Source organism: Haliaeetus leucocephalus, unplaced genomic scaffold (genome assembly GCF_000737465.1).
Source record: "Haliaeetus leucocephalus isolate CR32 unplaced genomic scaffold, Haliaeetus_leucocephalus-4.0 Scaffold866, whole genome shotgun sequence".
NCBI classification, from domain to species: domain Eukaryota; kingdom Metazoa; phylum Chordata; class Aves; order Accipitriformes; family Accipitridae; genus Haliaeetus; species Haliaeetus leucocephalus.
Genome location: NW_010973302.1, coordinates 3,649,885 through 3,661,193, shown reverse-complemented (window position 1 = coordinate 3,661,193; position 11,309 = coordinate 3,649,885).

Here is an 11,309-nt window from a genome sequence, read left to right as displayed (position 1 = left end):
CCCGCGCAGCACCCGCGCAGCACCCGCCCATCCTCCGCGCATTCCCCGCGCATCCCCCGCCGGGTCGCAGCTCCGGAGCACGGGGGCAGGCGAAGCGGGGCGAGGGGGGGGACACCCACCATTGCCTCGGAGGAGACTCCAGGGGACTTTCCTGCATCGCTCCTGCAATATTGAATTTTTTCGATTTCCGGGAATCTTTTTTTGCCCGGTTTTTCCCCTGATTTGCCGTCATTGTTAAAACTTTTAGATCCTTGCCACCGTGCGTGGTCTTGCTCTGAGAGAGAGCCGGGCAGTGGGTTGTGTTACTGGTGCGTGGTCCAAGCATGCATGAGGGCGATGGCAATGGCGATAGCGATGGTGATGGTGATCGCGATGGCGATGGTCATGGTGATGGCGATGGCGATGGTGATGGCACCACTGTTAGAGCCCGCAGTGCCCTCTGCATGCATCTCCTCTGCCAGGAGAAGCCACATATCCGCGTTTGGAGCAATCCCGTTGGCGGGAACCATGCACATGGTGTTAACAGGGCCCTCCGGCATCCTCCGCTGGAAGCGTCTGGAATTAAAGGCAGGAGAGCAGTGAGTAAAGTGGCGTGTGACAGCACGGGTGGGCAGGGACGAGCACAGGTCTGTGCTGGGGGCTGCTGGGAACGAGCCAGCTCTGGGGCAGGGGCCGGAGCAGAGAGCTCGGGGTGCAGCGTTCGGGTGATCGGCAATGCTCAGCTCAGAGCAGCTTCCCCAGGACTGCTATGGGATTCTCTCCAGGCAGTTCCAGCAGTCTTACAGGACAACAATGTTTTCCACTCTCTGCCCTTTTTGCAGGTCTTTATGATTTCTGGCCAATTTTTTTACATGTTACTGAAGAAGTTTGCAGCTCAAGAAAGAAGTTTCCCTTTCCGTGTAAATTATCCCAGGGAACAGAGAGACTTTTGGAGCCCAGCAGATAATGCAGAGTGAACATGAAGGCACTGGGGAGGGGGCAAGCACTGCATTTCTGGGTTGAATCTGTAGGTTGACAATTATTTACCACTAAACTTTTGCATTGGCACTTCTGTCTGCTGTACCATTCAGGTCAGGTGAAACAGCCTATTTTGAAGGGGATATATAAAATACAGAAGCTGGACAAGCCTGGTTTTAAACACTGAATTTCCTCCCCACAGGAGGAAGAGTGTTTAGGGCAAATAACTGGGTCGATGTCTTTTTGTAGGGTAGGAGGCTTTCAGGGAGGTTATTCTCTTCCTGAAATAACAGGGTGAACTGGCCCCTTGCCTGTTTTTTTATCGGAAGGCACACGGGACATGCAGAGAGAGCAGCCTTTAGGAGAAGGGGGAGTGGGTGATGCATGGGGTGGGCGGGTGGGATGTGCTCCATGAGCGTGGGAGGAAGGACTGTTCCCAGCAGCTCCCAGTTCACCTTTTTTCCATGTGCCAGAGCTGTGCCCGAGGAGGTTGCAGCTGGGGTGTGGTTCCTTGGCAGCCTGAGCCCGGTAAGCCGGGATGTCCCTGTCCCTCTCCCCCCCGCTCACCCCGCTGAGCTGCAATACCCGGCTTCCCCCCTTCGACCTGCAACCGGGCTTCTGCAGACCCGGGCTGGACCCAGTCATTTGCTTGCTGTGCCAAGCGTGCTTGCAGCTCCTTGCGGCACTGGCCGCCAGATTGCACAAGCGGCAGTGCTGGTGCAAGCCTGGGAAGCGGGGCAGTGCCAGCTGAGGGCATGGCAACTGTCCTGGCATTGCCAGAATCAGGCTGTCGGGAAGCCGGGGCAGGACCGGCACACACGTGGGTCGCTCACGAGGTGTGCCCAGGCCTTCACGGTATGGTTACCATCCATCCACCCCCTGCTCTAATCTCAGCTGTACTGGTATGTCAAGAGCAGCGTTTGCCCTTCACAGTTCCCTGGGCAGGTAAGAGATGGACGGGGCAGCTTTGAAGCCTCAGAACTTCCTCCCCATGAAGTCAAAGAGGCTTAAAACAACTTTTAACAAGCAAAAACTTGCTAGCAAAGCAGAAACGTCCTAGCAAAGCAGAAACGTCCTAGCAAAGCAAAAATGTCCTAGCAAAGCAAAAACCAGGATCAAGTTCAGTTAAAAGACAGGAAACGCTATCATGTAGAAGTCCGGAATGATGAATTTAAAATTACTTCAATGTGTTAAATAGGATGGCAGAAGCTACACTGTTGTGTGTCCTCCCAGGTTAAATAGTCAAGGCTTAAATAATTCTATGAACAAACACTATAGCAACAAAACTGCTAAGGGCTTGGTCAAAAGTCCCTTGAAGTCAGTGCCCTTTAGTTCTGGCAGTCATATTTAGGGTTCTTATTTGTTTCCTGACCTGGTTCCAAAAGCAGCGCAGCGTGGGCTGTGGGATGGAGTCGGGCAGCCCAGGGACACCCCAGCACGGCTCACCTGCCTGCCGGGCACAGCCAGGACGTAGGGTCACATCTCTCCCTTCAACCTTTAACAAGGGAACTAAAAACAGGAGATGAAGGTCTCCACGTGTGCGTCTGGAATGGCAGGCATCACCCCGTCATCTCCTCCAGACCCGAGTGAGAATTGTGTCACCACCCGGAGGGAAACTCCTCACTAATCACAGAGCCCATCCAGCCTTCTCCCACGCGTCTCTGCGGCGAGGCTGGGAGGTGAGCAATCCGTGCTGTGTCCTGAGAACGTGCGTTTGCCTCGCACAACATATGTCCTGAGAACGTGCGTTTGCCTCGTAGACACCTCGAGAGGAGTCCAGCTCAGAGCTCTCAAAATGCCCGTGGAAGCACGGCCATTTGTAACCTGTTTACAGCTTCTTTCAGGTAAAAGGCTGTGGCTCTGCCTTTGTGAGAGGAGAACGGTGATTGACTACCATTGCTTATCAAATTTTCATGTCATGTGTGCATGGATCAATAGCCTTATCTCCTCCAGTTCACAGTGGTCCAATCCTTACATTCCTGATTAATGAGCAATTTGAGGAAAACCAACAAAACCCCCAGGTGCTGCCATGTCTTTGGTTCCAAAAGTTTCATCTTGTCATCTCCTTATATACTGTATGAAAGAAGAATATAAACCATGAAAAGCCAGAGCCTGCAAGTACTCGATGTCATCTAGCTCAGTAATTGTACCCACAACAGAAAGTCCAAGGAGCAGAGAGTCTACTCTCCAAAATCAGAAGAAAGGCTAACGGGAAGGAGTTTTAAAGTGAATGACAGCTCATCTCGGGCCCTTGGGCTTTTCGAGGTGAAATTGAGTTTGCAGATAAAGGGTGATTCAGCAGACAAAACGTCCGGGCCCGGCTCGGGGTGAGCTGAGCGGCCGCCCTGCGTGATGACAGGTCCGCTGGGGCGGGAAGTCAGGATGTGGTCCTCAGACCCAGCACCAGTTGAGTCATTGAATAGTGCCGGGGCTTCACCGCTGAGGCATCGGCGCTTTTTTGCAGTGAGAGGCCAAGACGATTTTGTCATGTCGCTTCTGCGATGCCATGCCTAGGAGATAAAATCTGGTAGCGTGTAAAGAGCCGTAAGCAGTGCTATCATTTCTCGAATGCGGAATTAAATGGAAGTGGCACATTTTCAAAACTGTTAGAACAGAAACCCCAAATTTATCACTGTCTGTCATTTTTCAATATGTTTCTTTCTAAGCCTCGCTTTCTGATGAGTAGAATAATTATAATTTAGCTGCAGTAACTTGGGGCTCCATTTTCAGTTAACAGATTGTTTATCAAAATGAAGACCCAGAGCAGCAGCTGTAGGATGGGGAGAAGGAGATTGACGTGGATCACAGACCAGTCCTGTGGGAAGCAGCTGAACAGAAGGGAATTTAATGACTACCTCCAAACACAAGTGATCGATTCACTGAACCCACTCAAGCAAGGAGGCACTGAGTGATTCAGTTTGGAGAATTCATTATTCATACCTATTTATTGTGTAAATAGAGAGAAGAGACACCTTTGGATAGAAATTCAGACCAAACGGACTTTACAGAATTAAATTTGCAAGGGCTATATTATTTGAAGATTTAAGAATTCCTGCTCTCTGGTAAGACACCAAGACAAGTGCAGATTTATGTATTACACACCAGCCTGATCGCTAAAATCATTGTGGGTTCATTAAAATCCCATCTAGCTGTGCCTGTGCACGTACATTGAGCCCCTCCAAACCAACGGTGCTCTCATCCCACGGCAGGGTCAGCCCACCCGACTGATGCCCCAGACCCTGGGCCGATGCTCATGGCAGTAAATCACTGGCCAAGGTCCAGCCCTACTGATGCCAGCAGCAAAGTGCCCCCGGACCAGTGACTTTTAACCCTTTGCTGGGAGTGAAAGGCTTTGCATGGAGAGATTTTCCAATTCTGTTAAGTTTATTCTCACACTCGTGTCTAGATGGTAAAAATGACATGTAGTTCATATACATCTCATTTCCACTCTATACGGCAACCCTATCAAAATAAATGTAAGTACTATAAAAACACACTGAAATTGTATATTTAAACAGCTTTTTAACTGCGTTTTTGCAAGTTTTTGAGCAGTTTTCTCATTTTCCATCTGACATTTACTGGCACCGTGTTTCCTGGCATGAGGACTCTGAACATAATGCCAAGGTATGAAGGCAAATGAGTTCCAAGCAGCGAAAAGATGCTGATATACAAACTACCAGTCAGAAAATAACTTTGGTAATGGAGTTTAAATACAGTAATTCCCAAAGTACGGACTACAGATTACCTGTAACCCACAAGGAAGGCTAGAAAGGGTCCAAATCTGTGTCACAGTCATGTTGTTTTTACTGTGTTTTCAGTTAATACTTGATGACACAATTGCTTGAAAAGCAGTGAGAAAATATGATGGGTGATAGGATCGAGAAGTGATTCATGCAGATCTATTGCCCTGCCCCCAAGGAGATAAGTGACACGGGACAGTGCTGTAAGACTGCAGATTTCTGAGATAACTCTGTAAAATGATGCTGGTAACTTCTCCTCGCTGCAGCAGAGTTGCTCTGTGGTCCTGACGATGACTTCATCTTTCCAAACCCGAATCCACCACGTCTACACCACAGCATTCCTCCACCCTTACACACGCTGGCCCCCGAGCACAGCGGCTGCCCCCCCCGCCGCCGAAGCACTCCTGGGCACGCTTTTCCAGCACCTGACTAACGCTCCCATAAAGGGGGATTTTTCCTGCGCTGAGAGGCAGGAAAATGCCTCAAGGCTAAGGCTACAAAAAGAATCACGTGTCTCGTCTAAGTGCTGCTTTAAGAAACCCAAGTATGAACGTGTGTCCTCAACACCGAGGAGATTTGGGGTAAGCCCAGACACTTCTCCTGGTAGATCTCCAGGTCAATCATCGGTATTTGCTGCTGAGCCCGTGGCTGCTGCAGACCCACCAGACCCCTCAGCTACATTAGGACTTGAGGATTAAGCCCTGCCCTGTTTTTCTCACCCAGAAGAGCTCCTTGGGCGGATCTGCTGGGTCAGGGCCAGCTGGAAGCACCTCCAGGAGGATGCTGCCAGCCCTCGACCTGGTGTGCTCACCCAGGCAAAACCCCCCCCTTTCTGCTTGAATGGATGTAAATGCACATCGCCCAGCTACAGGCAGCGTCCCCTAAGTCTTGTATCGTATTGGGGTCGAAGCCACACGTTCCAACTCATTTTGTCCAGGGTAACTCAGCACACGAGGGTCGAGGCTGTGGGCTCCTGCGGGCAGCGAAGCGAGCGGGTCTAGGGCAGCAGCGGTCGCCCATCTTGTGCTCTTCTGGGCTGAACTTTCTTGCTACAGGTCAAACACAGATTTTTCAACCCAAGGCCGTGAAAGGCAGATTCAAGTATTTCCTGTATTTCCTGCAGCTGAGGATAACACCATGGAATGCAAGTCGGGAAGATTTATACTTTTGTGTATTCCACCATGTTCATGCTGGGGAAAAGGTCTGGAGGAAGAGAAAACCATGACTTTAACACCCAGAATGGAAGAAGACAGCTTATTTGTTAGTAGGTAAGAGAATATCAGTGAATCATTTATCATCCAGAGTGTTCACATAAGCAAGAAAATGTGTGTCTTGGATCTTCTTCTTCAGCATCAGACCACAAAAATTGTTATTTTCTAAAAGCAGTCACGTATGAAGATTAAAAAAATCCGAGTGTCTGTGCTTTACTGTGCCATACAGCAGGTCAGGGTGGAAATTGGTGATTCACGATCTCCAGACCTTACTTTCCTCATCATTAAGTGCAGAAAATTAGCACTAATGCTTTACAGTAGCCAGGTGTAAACATAACCATAATGGTCCAGGTCAGGTTTTTCCTGACTCCTTTGAATTTCTTTGTGCAGAGTCTATCTTCCTAACCAGAGAGCCCTTTCTCGGGTGGTCTCCATGCGCTGTCTAACTGGGTTAGTTGGTTCTTGTGATCTCGTTAGCCAGCCTTGTGCTGGCCCAAGGAGCCCGTTAAGGAGGAGGGCAACGTGCCACTGAACGATCTGCTGGTGGTCTTGGGGAAACGTAAGGGTTTTCTTCCAACTTTGCAAGGCGCGTAGCAGAAGTTGAAAACTGGACCTTAAAATGATTTGTAGGAGACAGAGGAATCTGGAGACAAAAAGAGGACAGGGTGTTTATCCTAAGCGAAATGTCCCATCTGCTATCCGCTATCCGGACGGACCGGGAGCACCCACTGCTTCCAGGCTATTTCTGCACTGGGCCCACACGTGGGAGAGACGCAGCGGGCACGGCCACCCCCGGCAGTGCCTCGCTCCCCCCGTGCCCCCAGGAGCCGTGTCCCTTACGCCGCTGGGTATCCCAGGAAAGGCAATAGCAAAGGGAAGGTCCTTCCATGAATAAAAATCAGTCACGTCTTCAGCATCAGCTCCCGGGTACACACTTGCCCAGAGGATTGATAGAGACACTTTCAATATGCAACTGGATAATTACATAGGACTACTTAGAAAGGCAAGTAAAGTTTGGTAGGATTATTTTGTACCAACAGAGCATATAAATCTTGCCAATAACCACCCCTGATTTTAATTACAGTGAAGCAAGTTTTATAGGGAGAGCGTTTTGTTAGAACAAATGATTTATTTGGGGAAAAAAAAATGACAAGCTCTTCGGTTCACAAGCTCCTCTGTACATATGAAACGGAGGGAACGAATTTCAAGCTTTAGTTTCTATTTAATTCAAATTAGTGGTTGGTTAGACCAGACACAATATTTATTTCATTTTCAAATAACAAATATTGTGAGAGGACCTATTTAGTCAGGAGTAAGCAGGCATTTCCTAGTCTTGGTTAGATGCTTTTAAAATGTCTCTATAAACTGCAGGAAGAGTGAGGGCTTCATTTTCCTGCTAATGTTGTGTTTTCAGCCTAGGCAAGATAAGAAATACTCTTTATTCTTGCCCAAACTACTCATGCAACAAAACTCTTATCTTAAAAAGACATTGACAGGAACAGTTAACACACTGTATAATTAAAGCAATAAATTAATTACCAGGCTTCCCTGGTGACTATTAAACACTTGAGGCAAAAGAGCTGTCTTTTGCTCCTTGTTGAAGGATTATTACTATTTAGTTTGAACATTAGCTTGAACAATCTAGGTTACTTTCTCTGGTGCAAATGCGTAGCCACAAAACCCTTCATGTTGGCAGACATGTAAAGGTTGTTGAGGCAGCTTTGCTAACATGCAAGTGTCTTGAGACTTGGGACGTCCTCTAACACATTCCTTCAGGTTTTGGGTGATTTCGGTGGTTGCAACAAGGATCCTTAAGAGATGGACGCAGACATCAGCTGCAGAAGGATTTTAATTGTAGGAAAATGCCCGCAAGCCATTGCCCAGGGGCGGTCCAGGGAAAATGTCACTGGTGAAAACCCACACGTGTGGCACCCTGGGACGCAGAGGGCATTTGGCACCTCTCAACTCCTGGGTTCTGTTTGAGCGCAGGGTGACTCACGCCAGGGAGCAGACATATGACTCATGGTTTTTATTGAGCTGATGGGCTTGTCAGAGCCAAAACCTTGTCTGACATTCTTATCTAAAACCCCTAACGTTAAATCTTTTTTTTAAATACATTCTTTCTGAGGTTCTGTAGGGAAAGTATTTTAACAGCCATCAGTAAAAGGTTGTTTATGCATGGGGAGCTTTGCCTGAAGGAACTTTGAACCCCCATTGCAATTTATAGATATTCACTTTAAAACTTCCTTAATGTTTTCCGTGGAAGCTGGCTCCAGATGCGCTCCCTGGGAGCAGAGAGTGAGACGTGCGGGTAAACGTAGCGGGCAGAGCCGGGCAGTGCTGCGTTCCACGTGGCAGAGGGCCACGTGGAAGAGCCGGCCACCTGCCACGGTGGCCAGGAGAAACGTCAGTCAGGGCAAACCGGTTCCCAAAGAGGGACGTGTCATGTCTAATCGGTCATCAACCTTCCCACTAAGGAAATCCCTAGCTAGACCGGAGCTGAGGAGCAAAGTCATGCTAATTGAGACCTGGGACGTGATTGCTGAAGCTCGCAAGTCTCTGCAGTCACACCCATGAAAGAGCCATCATGCACAGAGGAAAAAGTGATGCAACTGAATTACTGGTTATATTTTTAACAGAGCCTCTTGCACAGACATATACAAAGTTTCCTTCCGTTGTATTCAACAGGCTTTGGGTCAGGCCTCCAAATTTGCAAATAAGCTTAATGCTTTACTCATCAAAACATGTAACTGAAGTTTTGAGGGAAAACCTATAGCAATATATTAACTATTCCATTCTCTTTTTCATGAGTTTGTGGATATAACTGTGGTTTTATGTAAGTAAGAATTAGCTGTTTGAATAATAACATGAAATGGTTGCCTAACTGAAAAAGCTCTAGGAGCTGAAAGAGTTGCCATTCATATGCTGAGCTTGCTGCGTATCCCATAAAGACCTTCGTGCATCGCAATAACTGGATCAAAACAGCAACAGCAAAACAGGATGCTGCAGCAAGGAGGAGCGATGATCCCAGGGCAAGACTGAATGGCTAACCTAAATTACCAGGGTTCGTTAGCCTCCGCTGCCACGTGGGTGTTACACAGGTTAAGGACTCGGGTTAGTCCCCGAGTCCTAACTGCCTAGCAATAAAAATTGAGAGGCGCAGCCTGTCTTTTGTGCCGGGGCGGCAATACACACCGCCTAGCCAAATTTTGCTGTGCCGGAGCAAGGGGCTGATGCAGAGGTTTAGGACAAGTTGCAAGGAGCCCACTGTTGCGTGGTGGATCTCGACCGTACTGCAGTACACCTCCGCTGTGCCGGCAGCGCTGACGTGGCCCCGTGCGGGCACCTGCGGGGGTCAGCTCATTCAATATCTCATAAATCACCTCAAACGGTCTTCCCCATTAAAAGAGGTACCCCCACATCACCCTACGTCAATGGTCCACTCTCACGATCACGCTGCAAAGTGCTAAATCTTAAACCCTCAGAGATTTCCTGTGACAAAACGCAGTGGAGTTTGCAAGCAATTCTATACGTGGCTTCAAAGATAGATCAAGCTGCGCTTTGCAATAAATGCAAAGGCAATCACCACCCTGGATTGAGCCTTCCTGGGATGCAGAGAACAGCTGGAGCCTGCTGAGAGGGTTGTTAGTCCCAGGAATGTGCTAAAGATTAACCATCAACCCTTAGCTATTTAAGTTGGTCAGATCACAAGAAAAGCCACCTCTTGGGCTCCCCGTTTTCGAGACTTAAGAGCTTCCACTGCTGCGGAAGGAACAGCCCAGGAGTCGGTGGTAACTCGGCGCAGGGCAGGAGCGGGTAGGTGAGGCAGGGACCTGGCCGGTGGCTGGCACCGCTCGCCCTTCCCTCCCTGGGAGCCGACCTTGGAGCCGGGCGCTGCCGTTCCCGTGTTTGCTCCGCAGCCAGGGCTGGGAACAGGGCCCGACTTCGCCCTCGAGGCTCTTTGCTTCTGCGGGGAGGCAAGGAAGGGGCGGCACGTCCCAGGTAGAAAGAAAAAAAGAGCTGCAATTTTTTTTCCCCCCATTCCTAATTAATAAGAAAATCCTCTTACGCTCCAACACAAACCTGTTGTTAAGACACAGGACTCACACGGGCCACCTGGGAGCATCGCAGCCACTTCGCTCAGAAATGGGCTGCGGTGTGTGCACAGAGGGAGGGTTCGGCTCCCCTGCCCACACAGGCACGTACAGCAGGACATGTATGGCAGGGCACGTACAGCAGGGCATGTATGGCAAGGCACGTAGGGGTGTGCAGTATCTGGGCCTCCCCTGCCCGCCCTGGGCAAAAGCACCCTCAGATTCAAAATGTTGCGGGAAAAAGAAAGCTGAGTGCAACCTGATATGTTTATGGGTGTTATGTGCTAGGGACAGATATAGATCTTAGAGGACCGGACTTGCTGATCAAGACTTTCCTGTTTGTAGAAGAGTTTATTATACACTTTTGTCTCCCCATTTTATCTTCCCCCCGTTAGCCTGTTTCCCAGTAGGTTTGTGGCTTTCTCAGCTCCATTTCCATCAATACTTTTCTTTAAAGCCTGCTTCTTCAGTATGTTCCTCTTTCCTTCAAGACTGTCTACTGAGATTCTTTTGACTCCCCTTGTCTCAACCTGCTTTTCTGTATCTCGCTTTTATCTGTATTTACCATATTTTCTCACTTTCTTCCCTCCAGTTTTCCTTGCCCTCGTTAGTACTAAGAGGTAGCATTAATCATCCCAGCTGGGTGGGACATCTCTAGATATCGCCTTTTCCCCCTTCCATTTTTGCTCGTGCAGAAGAAGAGAAGTCTGATGACACATCCAAGAGGTAAAAGCCCATTCCAGCAACATGCTCGTGCTTCGGGACATGCTTTAGCGGTGGACTGGGCAGCATGACGTTGACGGTTGGACTCAATGACCTGAAAGATCTTTTCCAACCTAAACGACTCTCCGATTCAATGTCCCCCTGGTGTGTCCCAAGCACCAAGCTGGCGGCTGGCTCCCTGCCGCAGGGACCCTGGCTGAGCCACCCGGGGGCCCAACGGTGTGTACCCCACGGGCGGAGGGAAGGGAACAGCGGGGAGATGGAGAAGGAGAAGGAGATGGAGAAGGAGAAGAAGGAGAAGGAGAAGGAGAAGGAGATGGAGAAGGAGATGGAGAAGGAGATGGAGAAGAAGATGGAGATGGAGAAGGAGATGGAGAAGGAGATGGAGAAGGAGAAGGAGATGGAGATGGAGATGGAGAAGGAGATGGAGATGGAGAAGGAAGACCACCCCCCCCGGCGCAGCTCGTACCCCACAGGCGTTATCGCAGCCTTTGCCTTCGGGGCCGGGAGCACCCGCGGGGGCGGGGCCAGCCCGCAGGTGAGGGCGGGGCGAGCGGGGCGTGGTGGGGTGTGGTGGGGCGGGG